The sequence below is a fragment of the Enhydra lutris genome, unplaced genomic scaffold (genome assembly GCF_002288905.1).
Source record: "Enhydra lutris kenyoni isolate GAN:26980312 unplaced genomic scaffold, ASM228890v2 scaffoldscaffold19, whole genome shotgun sequence".
Taxonomy (NCBI): domain Eukaryota; kingdom Metazoa; phylum Chordata; class Mammalia; order Carnivora; family Mustelidae; genus Enhydra; species Enhydra lutris.
The window spans coordinates 26,573,662-26,594,516 of NW_019154103.1; positions in this window are offsets into that span (position 1 = coordinate 26,573,662).

A 20,855-nucleotide genomic window follows, 5' to 3' on the forward strand; every position below is an offset into this window, starting at 1 on the left:
CTATTACTACTCATTCTGGGACACACTATATTCTCTTGTGTATATGAGAATTAATGTTATTGCAAACCAGTGCATGGAATTTGGATTGATCGTCTTTGAGTTGAATAATTTGTAATTCAAATTTGAAACCATGAATTTCTTCCTGTCCATTTATAACATTGTTTTACAAAATGGCCTATCCCTCACTATTACCAGCCCTTTAGGATTTCATGGACCTTTTGTTGTACTTTTAGTTTTAGCTGCTCTGGAAGGTTAGTCTCTACCTTTTTTGTGTGCCCTGCAAATGAATGTTGTGTGTAACACATAGACTGTTTCTTAAGACAGAAATATGCCAACTGTATCCTGAAAATTTAGTGAAAATCCATCTAGTTATTTTTCCCTCAACCAGACAGAAACTTTAGTTTATAGATAATATAGAAATAAAAGTTTATGTAGATAATTTTATTTGGTAATTTAGCCTTATACTCTCTGGAGATATATCTTATTCTTACTCACACATTGTTTTCAAATTTTTGTATTTTTTTTAAGATTTTATTTATTTATTTGACAGAGAGAGAAAGAGAGAAAGAATACACAAGCATGGGGAGTGGCAGGCAGAGGGAAAGAGAGAAGCAGGCTACCCACTGAGCAGGGATCCCAATGTGGGGCTTGATCCCAGGACCTTGGGATCATGACCTGAGCCCAAGGCAGACACTTAACCAACTGAGCCACCCAGGTGCCCCTCAAATTTTTGTATTAACACTTCATGTGGTTTTGCTTTATTCTCTAATAGATTGTTTTTTTAATTGAAGAGGGTCTGATTTTTAGAAAATTGAATATGATAATGGCTGCTTTTCTTTCCTAAGGCACTTAATAAAGTTGGCAGTTAGAGTGATGAAGTATGATGGAAACCGTGCTTTAAACTTGATAATATAGAGGTGAATTCCTTAAAAGTATCTTCACATAAGATCCTTGATAAAAGATAATTTCACATATAACTATAGTTGGGGTGTTTCTGATTTACATACATCATACAAATATACTACATTCTTGAATATACCAAGTTTGCTTTGGACTGTGGACAAGCTTTTCCTCCTGTAAAAATATTCTTCTCTTAGATTTTCTTCCCTTTTTTTTTTTTTTTTTAAGATTAATTCATTTATTTGGGAGGGAGTGAGAGTGCAGGGGGGAGGGTCGGTGGGGGAAGGAGAGAGAGAGTCTTAAGCAGACTCCACACTAAGCATGGAGCCCCATAGAGGACTTGATCTCAGGACCCTGAGATCATGACCCGAGATGAAACCAAGAATCAGATGCTTAACCAACTGCACAACCCAGGTTCCCCTCCCTTAGATTTTCTAATTGCTCTCTCCTTATTACCTTGTCCTCCATATCTTTATTACCCTGTCATGGCAATATGGGTGTGACATGTTAAGATAACGACGTCACAAGGAGATAGGACTGGCACTCACCCTTGAGAGGGAGCTGCTATGGATGGCTGCCAGACTTGAAACAGACTTTATATGAGTGAGAAATAAAACTTTTGGTGTAAGCCAAAGAGATTTCAGGGTTAAGTCGCTACCTCACCGTAACATAGTCTGTTCTAAGTGATACAGGAAACAGTGACCAGGTAATCTCTGAACTGAGATTTGAAAGGCCAAGAATAATGAAAGGACAAAATCAGTTCATCAGGGAATCTTCCTTTCCTCCTTGCCAAGATGGAGTCTGGTCCCTTAAAAGAGTAGGAGCAAACTTAGAAGTAGGTTAGAACTCCAGATTCTAAGGAGATGGTAGAGTTTACTATGTTATCAGATATGTCAGGAAAACACACCATAAAATTCTGATATTCAAGGGCCCTGGTAGGCAGAGTGCAGACAACGCTTTGTCAGCAGTCCCCAACTTGTCTGATTTAAGGCCTGTTGTGCTCACTCTGCTTTTGCAAATACATTTCCCCTTACTGAAAATGACAGCATGTAATAGCAGTTGGCAGAGATGACCAAAATAAAATACTTTCCCCTTTGCGATGTGTACATCCAGAAATGCATTTAATCTTTAAATATACTCATTTATGATTTTTATGGGTACCAAGCCACTTTTGTCGAGTTTAATGGTAATTTCATCTGTCTTATGATTTTCAAAAACAATTTTCAGAGTTTTTCACTCTTGGAAGTATATGGAAATGACTATATTTTTCACATAAACATCAATTTAGTTTATGTATTTTATAAAGAATTCCCAAACAGCAGTTTATTCTTATTTATAAATCATCTCTCCCCTTTTGCTGTGTGAGTTGTGTTTTATGAAGCAACAACCATGATATGAGGAGGGGTCTGTCTGATCGGGAGCAGAATTAACATTTCTTTGAAAGAGGAGCATTCTTTCTGTGTACTCAAGTCAATTGATGCAGTAATTTAATCACTGAATCAATGCTCACATTTCATGTTTAAGTTACTTAAGCTTGATTTTTTTTCTTTTTTAGAAGGTCTAGGCTGATGAGGATTTAAATGGATTTGTAGCATTTAAAAATGTCGTCAAAACTGATTGCAGCATGACATGCATCAGATTCCGTATTCAGTTTCAGTTTAGCTATTTTGAAGCCATCAGATGAAAAAAGATCTGCATTTAATATTCTGCAACAGGTTTTCCTGTCACTATCCCAAAGCCCAGAGGAGCACAATATATTTTTTTTTAGTTTTAGTCTTCTATTTTTCCTTAGGATATTTTTGACCCTAGATACATTTTCCTTTAAATTTGACTGAGCTGTGATCATGGCTCTGACCTCTGGCCTTGAAAGAAGAGGAGTTATGCCTCTCAGGAGCAATGCCTCGGGCACTTTGCAAGTCCGCTGGCAGGGATTATTTCCCAGGCTGTGAAGCGATGACCTTCTACAGAGAGTGAATGTCTGCAGCGCACGTAAATTCCTTCAGCCGTGATTGAGAGCCTTAGGTTTGTTACCTGCTCTATGAATCAGAGTCCATTCTATCTCTATGGAGGACGAATAATTTAGTGCTATATTTAAAGCCACATGTTATGTGCTCACATGTCAGTGAATTTATTGTTGGTGGTGAATATATTTTGTTTTTGAGCCCCATATAGGTTTCGTTCAGAAGTAAATCTGGAATTTTGGAATGAAAAACTGGAATGACTTTACTATTATAGAGGGCACCTTACCTGTAATTTCTAAACGAAGTGCCCCAACAGTGCTCTGTCAGCTGTCTCTAACTTGTATGATTTCAGTATCCCAGAGAGGATTTTTGTTGCCTCCTAAGCTATCATTACAACAATAATACAATGCTGATTGCCATGATATTCTCAGAATACATTAAAAAGAGGAATGAAATTTAGAATGATTAATAAACACTTTTTGAATCTGTGGGATGGCATTTTGTTTTTATTCTCTGAGCTGTCAGTTCATATTCAGTGAATTTCCAGAGTTTTGAAAAATTACAGAAATATTCCACCTCTCCCTCTTTTTATTCCAAAAGTACCATTTTTAAGGTACGAAAACCTCATTTTTAACATTATATGGTGATTTTTTTTAACAGTCATGGTAAAGCACTTTATGTATTTTATTTATTTCTTAATTTAATTTTATTTAACATCTTAATTTTATTGTTTTCATGTTCCAAGATTCTATTTTTTTTTTTTAAGTAATCTCTACCATCCACTGTGAGGCTTGAACTTCCGACCCTGAGATCAAGAGTTGCATACTCTGTCACCTGAGCCAGACACCCCAAAAATGCTTTATGTATTTTAAGTTCTTGTAAAAAAATCCTTGAGAATCCATTTATTGTCATTATACTGGTTAGCCAGTTTCAATATAAATCTGATTGGAAGAATTGTGGAAAAGCCAGAATAATTTAAGAGAGGAGCTGTGCCACTGAAGGCCACATGAAGTACTTAGAAAACACTTTACCCTTTAAGAAGCCAGGATAAGGAACCATTACAAAATGCCACTAGGGTATCTCATATAATATTCCATTTTGTCCTAGTTAAAAAGTTATCTGCTCTGACAAAAACATTTCAAATTTAAATCACATGGAGTTTTTCTGGCAACAGGGCCACCCATGTGACAGTTCTTATGTAGAACCAAGCACTTTGATCTTAAATAAAATTTGAACAGTAGTTTATTCATTCAGAAATAGGAAAGGGATTCTACAAATGTTAATGGAGAATAGTACTGGAAGGTACAACTTAATCAAATTCTATTATCAAATCTCTTCCTTTTCCACAATTTAAACTTAATGGAGATCCCTTATACAGAATGTATCTAAGTTTGTTAAAGCCAACTGTTTAAACTCCCATGGATAAAGCATAACTTACCTAAATTATATCTCATTATTTGTTCTCTTTTGTTTAGTTTCTGGTTCTTAGCAAAGGAAATCTGTGATATATTTGGACACAGATTTATTTAAAAGCCCCTGGCCTCTTGAACATTTCTGGTAAAACAGAGAAGAAAGTGGAAGCAAATACTATCTCTGTTCTATCACCAATATGGTGGCGTTGGATAATTAGATACTGATTTGAGCATCTTAGCTTTCTGTCATCCAGTACCTTTCACCTTCACCTTTGCCTTCCCCTCCTTCCTTCCCCCTTTCTCATCTTTTGTGAGTAATATTTAAATGAACTTACATGAGAAAAACTAGAATGGTTCAAATATTGGTTCTAATCAGGAAATAAGAATATAATTTCATCTTTGAGTTTTAATGATCTCAAATAGGGACATAGTACATTTTAATTTGACCTGTAAGCCAACTTTTGGAAAGGTATGTGAATTATCTTTGTAGAATTGTGTAAGGTCTGAAATGTAGTAAATGATGTAAGTCAATCTGATTTATAGTTTTATACTCTTTTTTTTCTCTTACAACTAGTCTCTGCCTCCTCCATGGCATTCCTATTGTGCCACCATCATTATTTAAGATATTCTCATTAGGATTACTACAGTGACTTCATAACTGTTCTACCTGTCTCAGGGCTTATCTTCTAATTTACCCTCTAGAATACAGTCAGAGTGACCTTTGAAAATCCAATCATTGGGGTGCCTGGGTAGCTGAGTGGTTGAGCATCCAGCTCTTGGTTTCTGCTCAGGTCATGATCTCGGGGTCTTGAGATCCAGAGCTCAGCACTGAGTCTGCTTGAGATTCTCTCCCTTTTCCTCTCCCTCCCCCCAATATGCCCCTCCCCTAGTTTGTGAATGCAAATGGGCACACACACATATCCCCCCCACCCTTCTCTCTCTCTCAAATAAATAAATAAATAAATAAATAAATAAAATCTTAAAATCCAACTGTTACTTATTTGCTTAAAATGCTTTGTTACTATGCATCACTTTCAGGATAATATAGAATATGAGGTTCTTTCTCTTTCTTTAATTGCAATACCACTAATTAAAATTTGGGGAGAACATATACCTGGTATATATTTATTTATTTACTAAAAAATTATGTTCATTAAATAATTTGTTCAGAAAAGAGAATTTTGAAAAAAAAGGTGGTAAGAACAATTGCAAAAGAAGTTTTAATATTTTATTCCTATACCCTTATATTTGTCTTATAAACCTTTGGGCATATGCACCCAACTTTGGAGAATCCATCACTTCCTTATTTGCTACCTACCCTAGACTCATAGCTAAGTAATTTCAGAGATGTGGCATGTCTCTTCTCCTATTTCTTCTGGTCAAAATAACTACCCTACTCCACCTCCTCACCCATACAGCCTCTTCTGCAGTAATGCCTGCTTGATTTTCAAAGCTCAGTTCATGTGTCACCATCTTTGGGAAATTGAGTTTACATCCCTTTGTCTGTTTCAAGAGCACTCTGAATGAACCCATCTTATAATATTTTGTAGTTTAGGTTTTTTTTTTTTTTTCTGTCACTCAAATGATTAGGATCTCCTTTGGGAACAACTATTTTGTTCATCTTTTTAAACTTAGAGGCAATCATTAGCCCAGCATATGTTATACCCACTGTAGGAGTTAAATGAATTCATGAATGAATCAAGAATGAAGGAATGTAGGTAGGAAGGGATCCAGAGGGAGGGAGGAAAGAATTAACAGGTGTGTTCAAGATAAAACAATCAGTTATTGGTGGAAAGAGAATCTTAATCCATATCTCCATGGTTCCCTGATAGCCAATTGGTAAATATTCAGGAAAGGTAACTTTGTATTATTTTTAGGTGAGAAATTCTGATTATATATCAGTATCAAATATAAATATTGTTGGGGCACCTGGGTGGCTCAATCAGTTAAGCATCTGACTCTTGATTTCGGCTCAGGTCATGACCTCAGGGTTGTGAGATTGAGCCCTGCATTGGGATCCACAGCTGGGCATAGAGTCTGCTTAAGATTCTTTCTCTCCCTCTGCCTCTACCCTGTTCCTCTAAAAAAAATTATATATCTATATCTATATCTATGTAAATGTTGTTTGATTTTGTCCAATTCCTAAATATTCACCTGGTTACTTCTTCCTATTCAAAACTTCATTTTTGTCCTTTAAAAAAAAAAAAATACTCTGTTTTATGTAATGCCTAGGGCCAGCACAGGTATGTAAAATATTCAAGTGCTTAAAGTTCCTTTTGAAATGAGTATGAGGATAGAGTGAATCATAGGAAGCAGGTTATGGATAAGGATAATGTATTTTGATGATATTCAAATTCATGCAGCAAAGACCAAATAAGTCAGAGCAGATTTGCTGGTTCATCAGTTGTGCTTCTTCTGCATCCTTATTAGTAAACTGTAACACATTTTACAAAGACCCATCATTTCCCACAGGGTACAGCTCTAGGTTAAGCCTAGAAAAGCAACTTTCATTATAGATCATTCATTGAAAGTGGAGTGAAGCAATTACAGTATCTCTCTGAAGAGGTACATTGGCCAAACACTCTACTTTGGAATAGTGCATTATACTGGATTAGTTATTTAATACATTGACCATTACTGAAACTTGGAAATGCATGTAGATGCCCTCTTGGGCTTAGTGATATTGTTAGAAAAGCAAGAGATATATTCTGGGGGTGGAAAAACATCCCTCACCAAGTTTCTTTAAAATGTAGTAATTTCCCAGCTGTTTTTTTTTAGTTTTATGCAGTTTAGAGTACTAATGAAGGTTATTTTGAGAATTTACAGGAACTGGTATTTTTCACTGTAGTAATCATTATTCTGTGACACATTGGTATAACCAAGTTTCTATTCTGTTGATAACTTGTCTTGAGCAAATTTAGATGTAAAAATATAGAGACCCTTCTTTTATATTTAATTTGTCTGAATTTTCTCACTTGAAATATTGGAATAAAATGAACAAGATCTGCTTTTTCATAATAGACCAATAATAAAATCCTGGCTCATTTTAGTCAAATTAGTTTTTCTAAGGAGTCAAATTGTCTCCTTGGAAATGTTTGACTCTTTTCTCCTAAAAGTAATGGATTTTTGTCACCTTTCTTTGATATTGGGACTTGGGTATTTTCTTTTTCATTTCTTTAAATTTAAAAGCTCTGAGTTATTTGAATATGTCAAATTTAAATTATTTAAATTAAACTGAATCTTTTGAGTCTTTCTTGAAGGTTTTGGATATAATTCCAAATTGGAAAAATATTTTTTTCCAGCTAGTTAATGATTTCTCAAATCACAGTTGGAATTTCAGAGTTGAAATTTCTCTGTTTAAATGGCATATCTTCTATATAAAAGTAATAGCTTATAAAAACTTGCCATTAGTATTCAAATCTCAATCTAAGATATGTTTCTTTCACATTTGCAGAGAGTTATATATTTACACATTCTGGATATGTAAAAGTCCATCATTCTGTGGGACTTTTTTTTTTTTTAACATTGCCATCTTTATGTATTTATTCTTTAAAAGATATTAAAAGATATGAAAGATGTATACTATACATCCAATTTGGAATGCATTTGTGTGGAGTATTATCTTAGAGAGATGCCATAGCTGTTTATTGTGTCACAGTTACTATACCTTTATTTGTTCATGATCTTAGCTTTTTCAACTTTACTTTTTCATTACCAAAAACACAGTCTAGCTCAGAGATGAAAATTTCTCAGCCACACTGGTGAAGAAATTGTAGCAATAGAGGTAATGGATTTAGATGAACAACATTTATGTTAGTTGATGCATTTACATGATTTCTATCAATATAAAATGTCAATAATTTAAGTGAATGGGATTATTTAAAAGACAGACTTAATATGTACTAATGAAATAGTAGTTTATTTTTGATACAATATCATTTGCATTTTTCCCCAAATTCTTTTTGGTTCACTTGTATTGGTATGATAATATTTGGTTGAAATGGAGTTTTAATATTGCCTGCCTGGTTTCAAAACCTGACTCTGCTACTTAAGAGCTGTGACTTTTGGACAGTTACTTAATCTGTGCCTTAGTTTTCTTATAAGAATGGACTAATTAATGGTAACTTCCTCATAGAATTGTTATAAGGATTAAATGAGTAAAAATAAGTACAAGGCTTAGACAAATATTAACATGCAATTTAAAACACACTGAGATTATTTCTTAGTCTCTTTTGTTAAAGACATGAAAGTGTTTTTGTTCTTGAAATGGAGATGTTTTTCAAATGATCACCTAGAATAAAAAAGTGAATTGCATGAGAAAATTCTCTTATTAATACAGTTTATTGTGCTTTTAAGAGTGGGGTTAGTGGGTTAGTGGAGAAGCAGAAGCAGTTTCCAACATTACCTGATTCTTCAACAATCTAGTTTTTGTACTAAGGTTTATGGAAACTCTATTTATGCATCTCTTCTGCTTCTGTGCAGAAGTGCCCTTTTGTTTTTTAGGTGAGGGAAGAGGTTATAGCATTACTTGGTTCCTACAACATGTGGTAGGCATAGATTATTATCCTCATTTTTTCTAAGCTTCTCTGTTGACTCATAGAGGTTGAATGACTTCCCTAAAGTCACATAGCTAATCTTAGTGACAGAATGCATAACATTAGCCTCATATTTTATCTTACATTTATTTGATAACTGTTTCCATCTATCAAAACTCTATTAAATAGGACATTGCTTTCAAAGATACTTAAACAACAGCAAAATTAATACCTAGATTATAGAGGATTTAAGGCCATTGGTATTATAAAGCGACCAAGGAAATAGGAATGGTATTAATAATTTTTTTTTTTTTTTTTGGTTTGTACTCTTTGGAAGAATCAGAACCCTTGCTATCAGGTTGTTTTCATAAGATTGAAGGAAAGCATAAAATTGGTTAAGAATTTTTTCTTAATTGATACATTGTTTTGAAAAACCTTATCGTACTCACAGGTTTTGGAAAAGTACAGAGGCTAGAATTAGAATATCTTTGAAATATTTTAAGAAGTATGTCTTTTTGATTAATTTGTTGACCATTCTTAGAAACACAGAGGAAATAGTAAATCTATCCTTTGGTAAGCGTTTTCTATAAGGATCCTTAAAATCATCAACAGTATGATAGCTTGAAAACTAAAAGGGCTTATTTAAAATATAAGCTTATTGGCAATATTTAAATGAACTCCAAGATAAAGTATTTACTTTCTTATTGATTGGCTTTATTCGTAATGAGTATCTATTTGAGACAAGTACCAGTCTGCTTTTGCTGGGTTATCCCATGGTACCAATCAACTCCAAAATTTCAGTTACTTATAACCATACAGGTTTATTTCTTATTCCAGTTACATACGTATTGCAAATTGACACGTAACACACCTGCACATTATTATAACACAGGCTCAGCTTTGTTTTTTTGTTTTTTTTTTCCTGTGGTCAGAGAGAAAGGAAGGCAGGCTGACTCTGTGAAACCGGAAGATCGCCTTCACATTCCCGCTTGGCAATGGCAGTCGCTTGGCCTTACTTTGGATTGGCCAAAGCAAGTCATGTAGCCAAACCTGAAGTTGTGGTGGTGGGAAATATATTTCTTTCATGGGGAGAACTACTAGAGAGGGAATTTAAAAGGAGGAGGGATGAATATTTTAAAGAAATAATATAATCTGCCATAGTCACCACTATAATTCCTAGGTAGGGACTCTGTTAAGATAAATATTGCAGTTTTCCATAGAGGTTGCTTATCTTTAAAATTGTATTTCATACACAATATCTACATCTTTAATTTTTCTTTTATTATTAGATGGGGTTCTAGTTTTTTGGTTGTATCAAAAATTTCTCTGTATCTCTTGTGTCAACAAATTGTTGGAGTCAAGGCTTTGTCTTTAAGAAACAGAACCCACTGTAAACTAGTGAGACTTTAAGGGTGTGGGGTGGAAGGTAGGGTGGGGGGAGCAAATGAATACAAGGCAATGTCATGAAGCCCAAGGGCAAGAAGTACTCCTGGGCTCATGTGGAACTGGAAAGCTTTAAGACATTACTCCCTCTCTCTTTCTGTGTTGTCTTCTCTTCTTTATTTCTGTACATGTCTTTCCTTATTTTCTCTATGCATATGGACATTTCCCTCTGCTTTTCCATGCATTTTGTACTCCATGACAATCCCATACATCTTCAGTTTTCCTGTCACCACTTCAGAAAACATCAGAGACCAAAATATCCTTTCTGAATTCCAATTCTCAACTCCCAGAAGAGAGAAGCACTGCCCAGTGGGTTATGACTGGCTAGAGTCATGGAATTTGAATTTCTATGATAAAGTTGCTGGGAGGAAAAATCCACAGAAAGAGAGTTGTGCAGACAACCCAAAAGCTGTCTTTTACGCAAATGTTAGGTTTCTTGGTAAAAAAAAAATTAGCAGCTTTAAAATGAATTTTCTTTCTTTTTAATAATAATAAAATCCTCATGAATATATTTTAAAGATGTTCTCAATTATGGCTTTGTAGTGTTTGATAAGAGAGAGAAAAGGAAGCACAGTGGTAAAGCTTTCAAGGCAACTAACATTTCAGTTTTGAAGCTGTTAAATTATAAAAGAAAAAAGTGTTGGGTAAACTCGTGTTCTTTTATACACTTTGTTCCTGCCTTCCCTAAGAGGCAGTGTTAGGTCACTGCTCTGGCTCCACGAATGGCCATCTCCCCTGAGACCCATGGCTGCTGTATATCATGTTTTTCTAGAACAGGGGAGAAAAAGAGAGGCTCAGTATTCTTTAAAAAAAAGTTCTTCAACCTTCCTCAGACTTAAAAATACATATTAAATTTGTCTATTATAGTATCAGTGTTCCCTTAAAGTTTGTCATGTTTAGCTGCACTGGTAAGACAGATAAAAAATATCAGCATGTTACAATTTTTTCTCCAACTTTTTATTTAAAAAATGTGTAAACTTAAGCAAAGTTGAAAGGATCAAAAAGTGCTTTCCCCTATATCCTTCAGGTAGATTCACCAGTTTTGCCGCATTCACTTCTATCTCCCTACATGCTTATATCTTCCTCTATTTCTTAGACATGGTTTATTCAATTAGAAGGAAATCATATAATTCCTCCTGGAAGAACTTTATTACTCTCATATTCCTGGAGACTGCAACCCGCTCTTTTTTGGCAAACAAATAATGCTCTTTTAAAACTATACCACAAACAAATGTGAATAACTAAAAAGGCTCAGGGCCTTTACAGTTACCTATTTTGTTCCTTTTGCATACTAAGAGGATTTTACCATATAGATATAACTTTAGGTACTGTCATGCAAAACTTTATCTGTGGCTTTCACACAGATTGTCTCTAAAATCTGTGTTGCTACTTGTTTTCTAGACCAATTTGCCCATGCTAATTCTATTTTGTTTTTTTCAGATATTTGCTGAAAAATGATTTAGAATCAACAGCAGGTGGCAGTGCTAGTAAAGGTTGTGACTTTCGGTATATAGTCAGCTTTGAAAGGACTGTATCTTTTAAATTTACACAAGTAAAAGTTAGTAGGGAATCTTTAAATAGAGACCTACATTTATCACTAATTCATTTTATTTCAAGAATTATTTTTGCAATCAGTTGAATTAAGATAAATTGTATTTAAAAATACTGTTTTAGAGACTGAATTTTGTTTTAATTGTAGGACCAATAACTCAGAAAAGCCAACTTATTTTTTCCTGGCTTTTTGCTTATTCTACAACAAGAAAAAAAAAACAAACAAACACCAAATACTTAAAATTAGAAAGATTTCCTGTTGCAGGAAAAATGTCACAGCAAAATCACTTATTTTTCTGTTGATGGAAAGGTGGTTATTTTGAAATTTTGTGGCAAACTTCAAGAAAGCTTTTATAGAGCTAAAATGCTCTTATTCAACAGAGTAATACATTTTAGAAAGCTTAAACAGCTTTAGGCATTTGTGGAAATAATTGAAAATTTCTTCTTTAAGTTATGATTTGTTTCATAGATCATAATTTTGCTGTGTTAGTCTGCTTTCCTTTTAAAGAAGAGAAACCTGGGAAATAAAGTAATTTGTTTCCACTGAGGTATTATACTTGGTTTTCCACAGTTTTTGTGTCATTTTACCACAGATGATGAGTTTTGAAGAAGATGTATCAAAACTTAACTGTTTCTCAAATTTTAATAGATCCATACATGTGTTTAAATAACTTACATATTGCATATTTAAACATTCCTATGTTTGTATATCCATGTGTCATCTAGATATTAGCTTACAGCAGACTAGTTGATTTCTGTTATTAGTCCAATTTAACTTATTAAGAACTCACAACACTTCAAACTACAAGAGAATTGGGAAATCAAGGTCATTGCTCAGATGAAGAAACTGAGGCCCAAGAGAAATTTCATTGAAGGAGAATTAATGTTGTGCAAGACCTGTTACATTGATTCTTGGGACTCAGGAATGATTCAGCTAAAAATTATTATTTTATTTACTTATATTCTCTGGACTCCTGTTGTGTTCCCTTGCCCTCTGAGGAAACAGGGTAATAGAGGAGGCAGTATCATTCACTAGGTCCTATATTTTATTACGAAGAAAATGATTTTAACAAATATTCTTTTTCCTCCAGGAAACACATAGTTAGCCACTTAATTAACTGAATAGTTGACTTCATACTTGATGTGTAATTAAAATTAGATGAGCTTTTCTGAACCCTAGTTTCAGTGCTTTCTGAGAAGTACCCTATGTAGTGACAGCTATTATTATCCCTACTTTTTAAGATTAAGTGAAAAAAAGTGACAAAATATTTAAGTTGCATTGAGATAAAACACTGAGTCATCAGGAGAGTTGAGTGGGACAAAAGGACTCTTAGGCGTAATCACCGTTCCCCAATGGTGGAACAGCTTTTTCCATGAAGAAGAAACATAACAGAATCAAATCTTAAATTTTTCTTCCAGAACTTTATTAGAACTAGGAAATGAGATGGAAACATTATCCGTTGTATGTGGGATAAATCATTATGAAATAGAAACACATTGCCTTTTCTCAAAATATCAATTGTTTATTAAAGTTATTAGTTAACTCAGATACAATTTTTTGTACTTTTGAAATTTAGTTATGACCAATTCTTAATCATTACCTCTTAAATATAGTTTTTACATATAGAGTAGACTTTTTTTTTTTTTTTTTTTTTTTTTAAAGGCTAGGCAAGTCACTGTTTCTTGAAAATTCTCAGGTCAAGTCCATAGCCAAGTGAAGTACCTTAAAAAAAGAACGTTATCAAGTTTGGCCTGCAGTAATCTATGCTTTAAATTACAGCACAACTCATTCCAAATCAATATAATGAATTGATTTGTGAACGTTTCAGGCAGGATTGCTTTCTTTGGATTTTGTCTATTCAATGTGCACTGCAGTTAAAGCATCTTTTTTTTTTTTTTTTCCTGCATAATTAAGTCCATGTTCTTGGCCTTTCACTGAGTTTAAACTGGGTTTAAAAGGCAAAAATGTATGTTAAAGCAAAATTATGCACATCCATTATTCTTAGTCTTATAAATATTGAAACATTTTTTTTTCTCTTTTATTGAGAAATAGAACAGAAAATAAAGCTGAATGGCCTGAACTTCAGTTCCCATTTCTTAGGATATTTTATGTCTGGAAAAAATTGAACTTAGTGTTTTCGAATGCCTAAATTGCCTGAATATACAGTAAAATTCTTTATAGATATGATTATGTTTAAATTATGGTGTATGACAAAGCATAAGAAGGAACGAGATAGTTATTTAAATTTTGAAAAACCTGGAGAGATTTTGAGTTAATATATACACGGAAGGCACTATAGGGAAAGAGCAATTCAACTAACATTTACTGAGTACATACAGTGCCTTCTATGTGCCAGGCACTGAGTTAGTCATTTTATAGGTATCTTTCAGTTTCCCAGCAATCCTGCAAGGAATAAAATATGTAATCATTTACATATATGGAAAATGGAAAGTTCAGTGCAGCTAGGATTAAAACACAGTTCTTTTTAGTGATGTTGTGGACTCCAAAACCATCTTGTTGCATCATCCCCTAGTACTTTTCAGGTACTGGGAAATATAAAAATAAATCAGTTCAGTTCCTAAGGTCTTTAAGAAATTACATATGGTAGTCCGTTGGGAGTGCTAGGCATTCAAGCAAATCATTTGCATTACCATGTGATAAGTCCCAATACATATAGATGTACTGCAATAAGGGAGGGCATTATTTCTGCTAGAAGGAGCTAAATGTGTAACCACTGTGATGTGCAAAGGAAGAGTGCTGAAGAAACGAAAAGTAGTGTCCTATGGCTGATTTTGAGGGCCTGGAATTTTATGCTAAGTAGTTGAGGACCCCTGGGTTACTCTGCTTTCCAACAACCCTCATTACTGGCTTCCTAGGTGGTTGTTGGAGCCAGTAGATTTTAACTGTTTTGTATCCTTGAATGCACAATTAAATTATCAGATTTTGTAGGACACATCAGACTTTTATAGAACAGAATACATTCGCAATGCTCGTTAGCAAGACATACTCACTCTTTAAAAAAAAGACACACATATTTTATAAGGTATATTCCAGTTGCCCAAGGTTATTATTATTGTGAAAGAATGCATACCCAAGGAGGTGCTGGTAGGGTTCACTTGGCAACTTCCTATCAGGTGTTTTGGTGTTTATGACCCATGAACAAGATATGTTAGACAATGCACATGGTTGTATTGTAAGAGAGATGACTTGTAGGATTTTAGATTCTTTGGAAGTATAATTATAAAGAACATTTCTGGAACTGGCAATAACCTAATGCTCTGAAGTGTGTATTTTCTGTGAACACATCTGACACACTGAATAATATACTGGAAACTTACGGATTGATACCTTACAGGCATTGGGGATCTTTTTAAGTGCTGTTATCTACTGTGAGAAATAATTGCATTTTTCAGTTCATCCACACCAAATTTTATTTTTAGATTTCATTTGTAATTTGGGAATTAACAGAATCTTATAAATTTGGGACATTATCCTGTGTAATATCTGACTTTAGCTTGATGAAACTGTGTTTTCTATCTCCTGAAGTGTTTTTCAGTTGTGGAATTTCTTGCACTCTTGGTTAGTGCACTTTTGTGCCCTTAAAAATGTTAGTTGTATTTTGAAATCAAAGTTATTGATTTATAGATATATCTATTGGTTCTAAAGTACTTTTCTGACAAAAATATGAATGTAATATAACTTAGGAACTTAAAATCCAAAATATATAACTTAGGAACTTAAAAAAAGTGTAACAGTGCTCAAGTTACACTTTAAGTTAAAAATACACAATGTGAGGCAGTCACCTCAGTAAGAGAAAAATATATGGAAATGCAACAATTCTCACAAATATTTTAAATAGTAGTTTTTCTGCCACATGTAGAGTTTGAACGGTTGCTTCTCCTCACCTCAAAGCCGATATCCTTATCACTAGCAGTAGCATGAACACCGAAATAAGGCTTATCATTATAATTTTTCATATTTTTTTCCTAAATGTTTTCTAAACATGGAACTTCAAGTAATAGAAAGAAAGAGATTTTAAGTCAGGAAAGGAATAAGCAGTCTTTCTTTTTATTATGGGTGTCAAAAATTAAGCATAATAGGTAACAGTTGATCATTAGTTTTTTTATGATCTCTAGGCTTAAAGGAATTTAAGGTTTACAAGACAACATACGAGTCAATTAAACTATAAAATGTGTGTGTGTGTGTGTGTGTGTGTATGGGTTTAATTTTGCTATTGCTACTTTTTAATGAAAAACAGCCACGTTACTGCTGTTCTTTTTAGACTATTGTCTTACAGAAGTCATTTTCATTCTGTGTATAAACAGGCCCAAACAAACTCTAGGTTGATTTTTGTCATATCAGTTTCAGGAAATAAGGACTGTGATACCTGATCATGGCCTTTCTGTTGAATTGTTTTATGCCTAGGAGGCAGAATCTAAAATTCTTATTAGCTTGTTAATATGTCAGACATAATTGGAAAGTATGGAGTGCTTCCTCATTATTATCCTGGTAACCTCAACTCTATCTACTTTGGTTTTCTCAGCAGTGTGAAGAGGTGTGAGCTTCAATTAATATTTGGGATTATGAAATCACAGATTTAAAGGTGTGAAGTGTGTAAATGTCATTATTCTAATAAAGATTCAAATTTACAAGATGAAACCTTTGAATAGCCTTGAATAAATTGAATCTCCCAATAAAGCAAATCCTAAAATGACCATAAGAGGGTGCACAGGCATTGTAGAAACAAACAAACCCAATTCTTAGAATGACACAGAGAAGTTTATCTTTGTGACCATGAAATATTTAACATTTTAGAAAACATTCAATGCTTCCAGAGTATTTCGTTGAACATGACATGAGTTTATGTTTATCTGAGTATAATCCTACTTTTCTTGATTTCTTCTGAATGAACAAGTTGTCACTATGTTGGTTCTTGAAAGGCTTAAATAGGATCAAATCAGGAAAGCAGTGTCAAAAAGAGGATGTAATTATAGCTGTTGCTATTGAAACAACTGAATCTAGGGGTTTTTAAGTCATAAATTACCATATTAGAGAAATCTAGATCCTGTTTTATATTCTACATGAAAAGATGGACTTTTCACTTTAGGGGAGAGGAAATTAGTTCTTAGAATAAGGGCTTTGGGAAAGTTTGAGAAAGAAAGACAAAAATGCTGTAAAATGTCTTCTAAATACAAAGTACGAAGTTTCCATTTGTTGATTTGGGCTAAAATTATTTCCTACTTTAGATTATATAATTTTGTGGAACATATCTGTGAGCTGTCTTTAATGGACTGTTTCATTCTTTGCAATTTTTAAGAAATAAATCCATTTAAAAAAAAAAGAAAGAAAACCAACTTAAACAAAATAGCTAACCTAAAATTAACTTTAAATATTAGTAGATTAATTGACAAATTGATAAAAGGAATAGTGCTCTTATGGGGCACTGTTTTTATAAATTTTCATTGCATTAGAGAATTAGATCAAAAATTTTTTTAATATAACATCTTTTGTTTATTTTGTGATAACCCTAGAAAAATTGAGAATTATATCTCCTATTAGTTTTAAGTGAGAGGGAATAAAATAAATGAATGTTGGGCATTCAGTATTAAGGCTGTATCTAAAGGAACTACTTTAGAAATAATCTTTTTGGTTTCATGTTAGCTTTTCAAAATAAAGTCAACTTTGGAAGTGAAATTTTGTAGTAGACGTCAAGTCAGTGGAAACATTTCTTGATTATACTAGGTCACCTACTAAGAAAAGCCCGAAAGCTCATGGCATTCCTCATTTTTTTCTCCATCAGGATCTTAGAACCACAAGAAGCCCCCCCAAATCACTAACATTCTATCTTTTAGGTGACTGTCCTTCATAAAAGCTGAATTAAGGGAAGATCTGGTAACATGATTCTTCACATTGCTGTGGTATGTCAGAATCAGATTCTTGGAACTTGGTTATCCAGATAGATATCCAGATCATAGCCCTAGAAATTTAGCAGTAGAAATATCTCTGCTTACACCTTGGCAAATTTTTATTACAGCTAAATTATTATAAAGAATTCTCAGAGTGGTGGTGCATAAACAATGAATCTTGGAACACCAAAAAAAATAAATAAATAAAAAAATAAAAAATAAATAAATAAAATCACACACAAAAAACCAAACCAACAAGGGTTGAATACTATAGACTGATGTATGAATGCTAGAAATTATCAGTGGGATCTGGGCCTAGTCTAACTCATACTCCACTTGTTCAGTTTCTAGTTGAGATGGAAATGGTGGACAATTTAGAAAAGAAAATTTATATGCTTGCTGAACTCTCAAAATGTATTTCAGCAATGATTGAAAGATCTGCTGAGATTCATACTGATTTCAAGATTTAACAAAGGTAACATAACCTCAGCTGCATAAAATAACCCAGTAAGAATCTAGATATACGCAATCACACTTTTTAAAAAAGATTTATTTTAGAGGGAGAGAATGTGCATAAGTGGGGTGAGGGGTAGAGGGAGAGAATCTCAAGCAGACTCCCTGCTCAGCTTGGAGCCTGCTAGGAGGGAAGGGTTGATCTCATGACCCTGAGATCATGACCTGAGCCAAAAATCAAGAGTCGGAAACTTAACTGACAGAGCCACCCATGTGGCCCACAATTATACTTTTTAAAATTGAAGTAGAATTGACATACAACATCCTACTAGTTTCAGGTGTATATCATAGTGATTTGATGTTTTTATATATTATGAGAGGATCACCGTAAGTCCTGTTACTGTCTGTCACCATACAAAATTATTACAGTTATTATTGACTATATTCCCTATGCTCTTTTTTTTTTTTTTTTAAAGATTTTATTTATTTGACAGAGAGATCACAAGTAGAGAGTGAGAGAGGAGGAAGCAGGCTCTCTGCCTAGCAGAGAGCCCGATGTGGGACTCGATCCCAGGACCCTGAGATCATGACCCGAGCCGAAGGCAGAGGCTTAACCCACTGAGCCACCCAGGCAGCCCCTTCCCTATGCTCTTCATTACATCCCCATGACTTACTTATTTTCTAACTGGGAGTTTGTACCTTTTACACTCCTTCACTCATCGGTTAACCCCTTACCACTCTGGGAACCAACAGTTTTTTTCCTGTATCTATGAGTCTATCTCTGTTTTGTTTGTTTTGTTTTTTAGATTCTACCTATAGTGGAATCATGTCTGATTTATTCCACTTAGCATTATACTAAGGTCCATCCTTGTTGTCACATATGGCAAGATTTTATTTTATTATTTTTTTTTATGGCTGGGTAATACTACATTGTACGTACAAACACATCTTCTTTATCCATTTATTTGTTGATGGAAACTTAGGTTGCTTCCATATCTTGGCTATTGTAAATAATGCTGTAGTGAACATAGGGGTGCATGTGTCTCTTTGAATTGGTATTTTTGTTTTCTTCCGGTAAATACACAGGAGTGGAATTTTTCGGTTGTGTAGTAGTTCTATTTTTAATTTTTTAAGGAACGTCCATACTGTTTTCTATAGTAGTTGTACCAATTTGTATTCCCACCAACAGTGTACGAGGGCCAGCTTTTCTCCACATCCTCACCAACACTTGTTATTTTTGTCTTTTTGATAATAGCCGATCTGACAGGTGTGAAGTGATGTCTCATTGTGGTTTTGATTTGCATTTCCCTGATTAGTGATGTTGAGCATTTGTATGTTGGCCATCTGTATGTCTTTTCTGGAAAAATGTCTTTTCAAGCCCTTTGTCTATAATCAGGTTGTTTTATGATATAACTTATGTACGTTTTTATGTATTTTGGATATTAACTCCTTATCAGATGTATGATTTGCAAATATCTTTTCTCATTCAATAGGCTGCATTTATGTTTTGTTGGTGGTTTCCTTTGCTATGCAAAGTTCTTTAGTTAGATGCCATCCCAGTTGTTTATTTTAGCATTTTTTGCCTTTGCCTGAGGGCACTAATCAAAAAAATATTGCTAAGACCAATGTCGAAGAACTTGCTACCTATGTTTTCTTCTAAGAGGTTTATAGTTTCAGGTCTTACATTCAAGTCTTTAATCCATTTTGAGTTTATTTTTGTATATGGTGTAAGATAGTGGTCCATTTTCCTTCTTGTACATGTAGCTATCCAGGCAATTATACTCTGAATGAAAAAGAAAGCAAGATGTATTAATTCCAGTTTCATACTGGAAGGAGAGAAAGGTCTGAGCATATTGTGAAGGGCAGTAAATAGTCATCTTACCTGGGTTGCTCAGTTATTGGGCACCTGCCTTCAGCTCAGGTCATGATCCTAGAGTCCTGAAATCCAGTTCCGCATCAGGCTCCCCGCTTGGTGGGAAGCCTGCTTCTCCCTCTCCCACTCCCCCTGCTCGTGTTCCCTCTCTCACTGTATCTCTCTCTGTCAAATAAATAAATAAAATCTTAAAAAAAAAACAAAGGATAGAAGAAACAAATATAGTCCATTTATTCAACATTTAGTTACTATATACCAGACATTGGTAACCTGTTGCTATTTTAAGACTCATCAGCTCTTAGTACTTGGGAGTTCTAAAGAGATGACCTTATCTTTCTCTTAGAGTCTACGTCTACTCAGAAGATGTCAGATATCCCAGTACTTTTAATAAACATTCCAGTCACCCTGCATTAATTATTAGACACTGCAGACTTGGGCATAACTGAGTTCTCAAAGGCAGTTATGTCTTCTAATTTAGTATTGATATGGGTTTTCTGTGGCTCCTTATGCTACATTGGTATTTTTCATAGTAGTCAATTAATTTTGTAGCTCAACTGGACAGAGTTGGTGCTACTTTGACATTTAATGTCAGGGTGGCAGAGAGTTACATTTAAAAAAGAAAAATTGCTGTATTGGAAATAAAAAGTGTTTAAAGGAATTGTTTTATATTGTGAAGATAGCTAATGTTTTGTTTCATTTTGCTTTTCCTTTACTCATAGGCACTAGGGACAGCCAAGGTTTTTTAATTCATTCTTCAGCCTGTGATAAGGATTCCATGTCATCCTTCAAAGACGGTTTGATATTTATCTTCTTTAAAGGT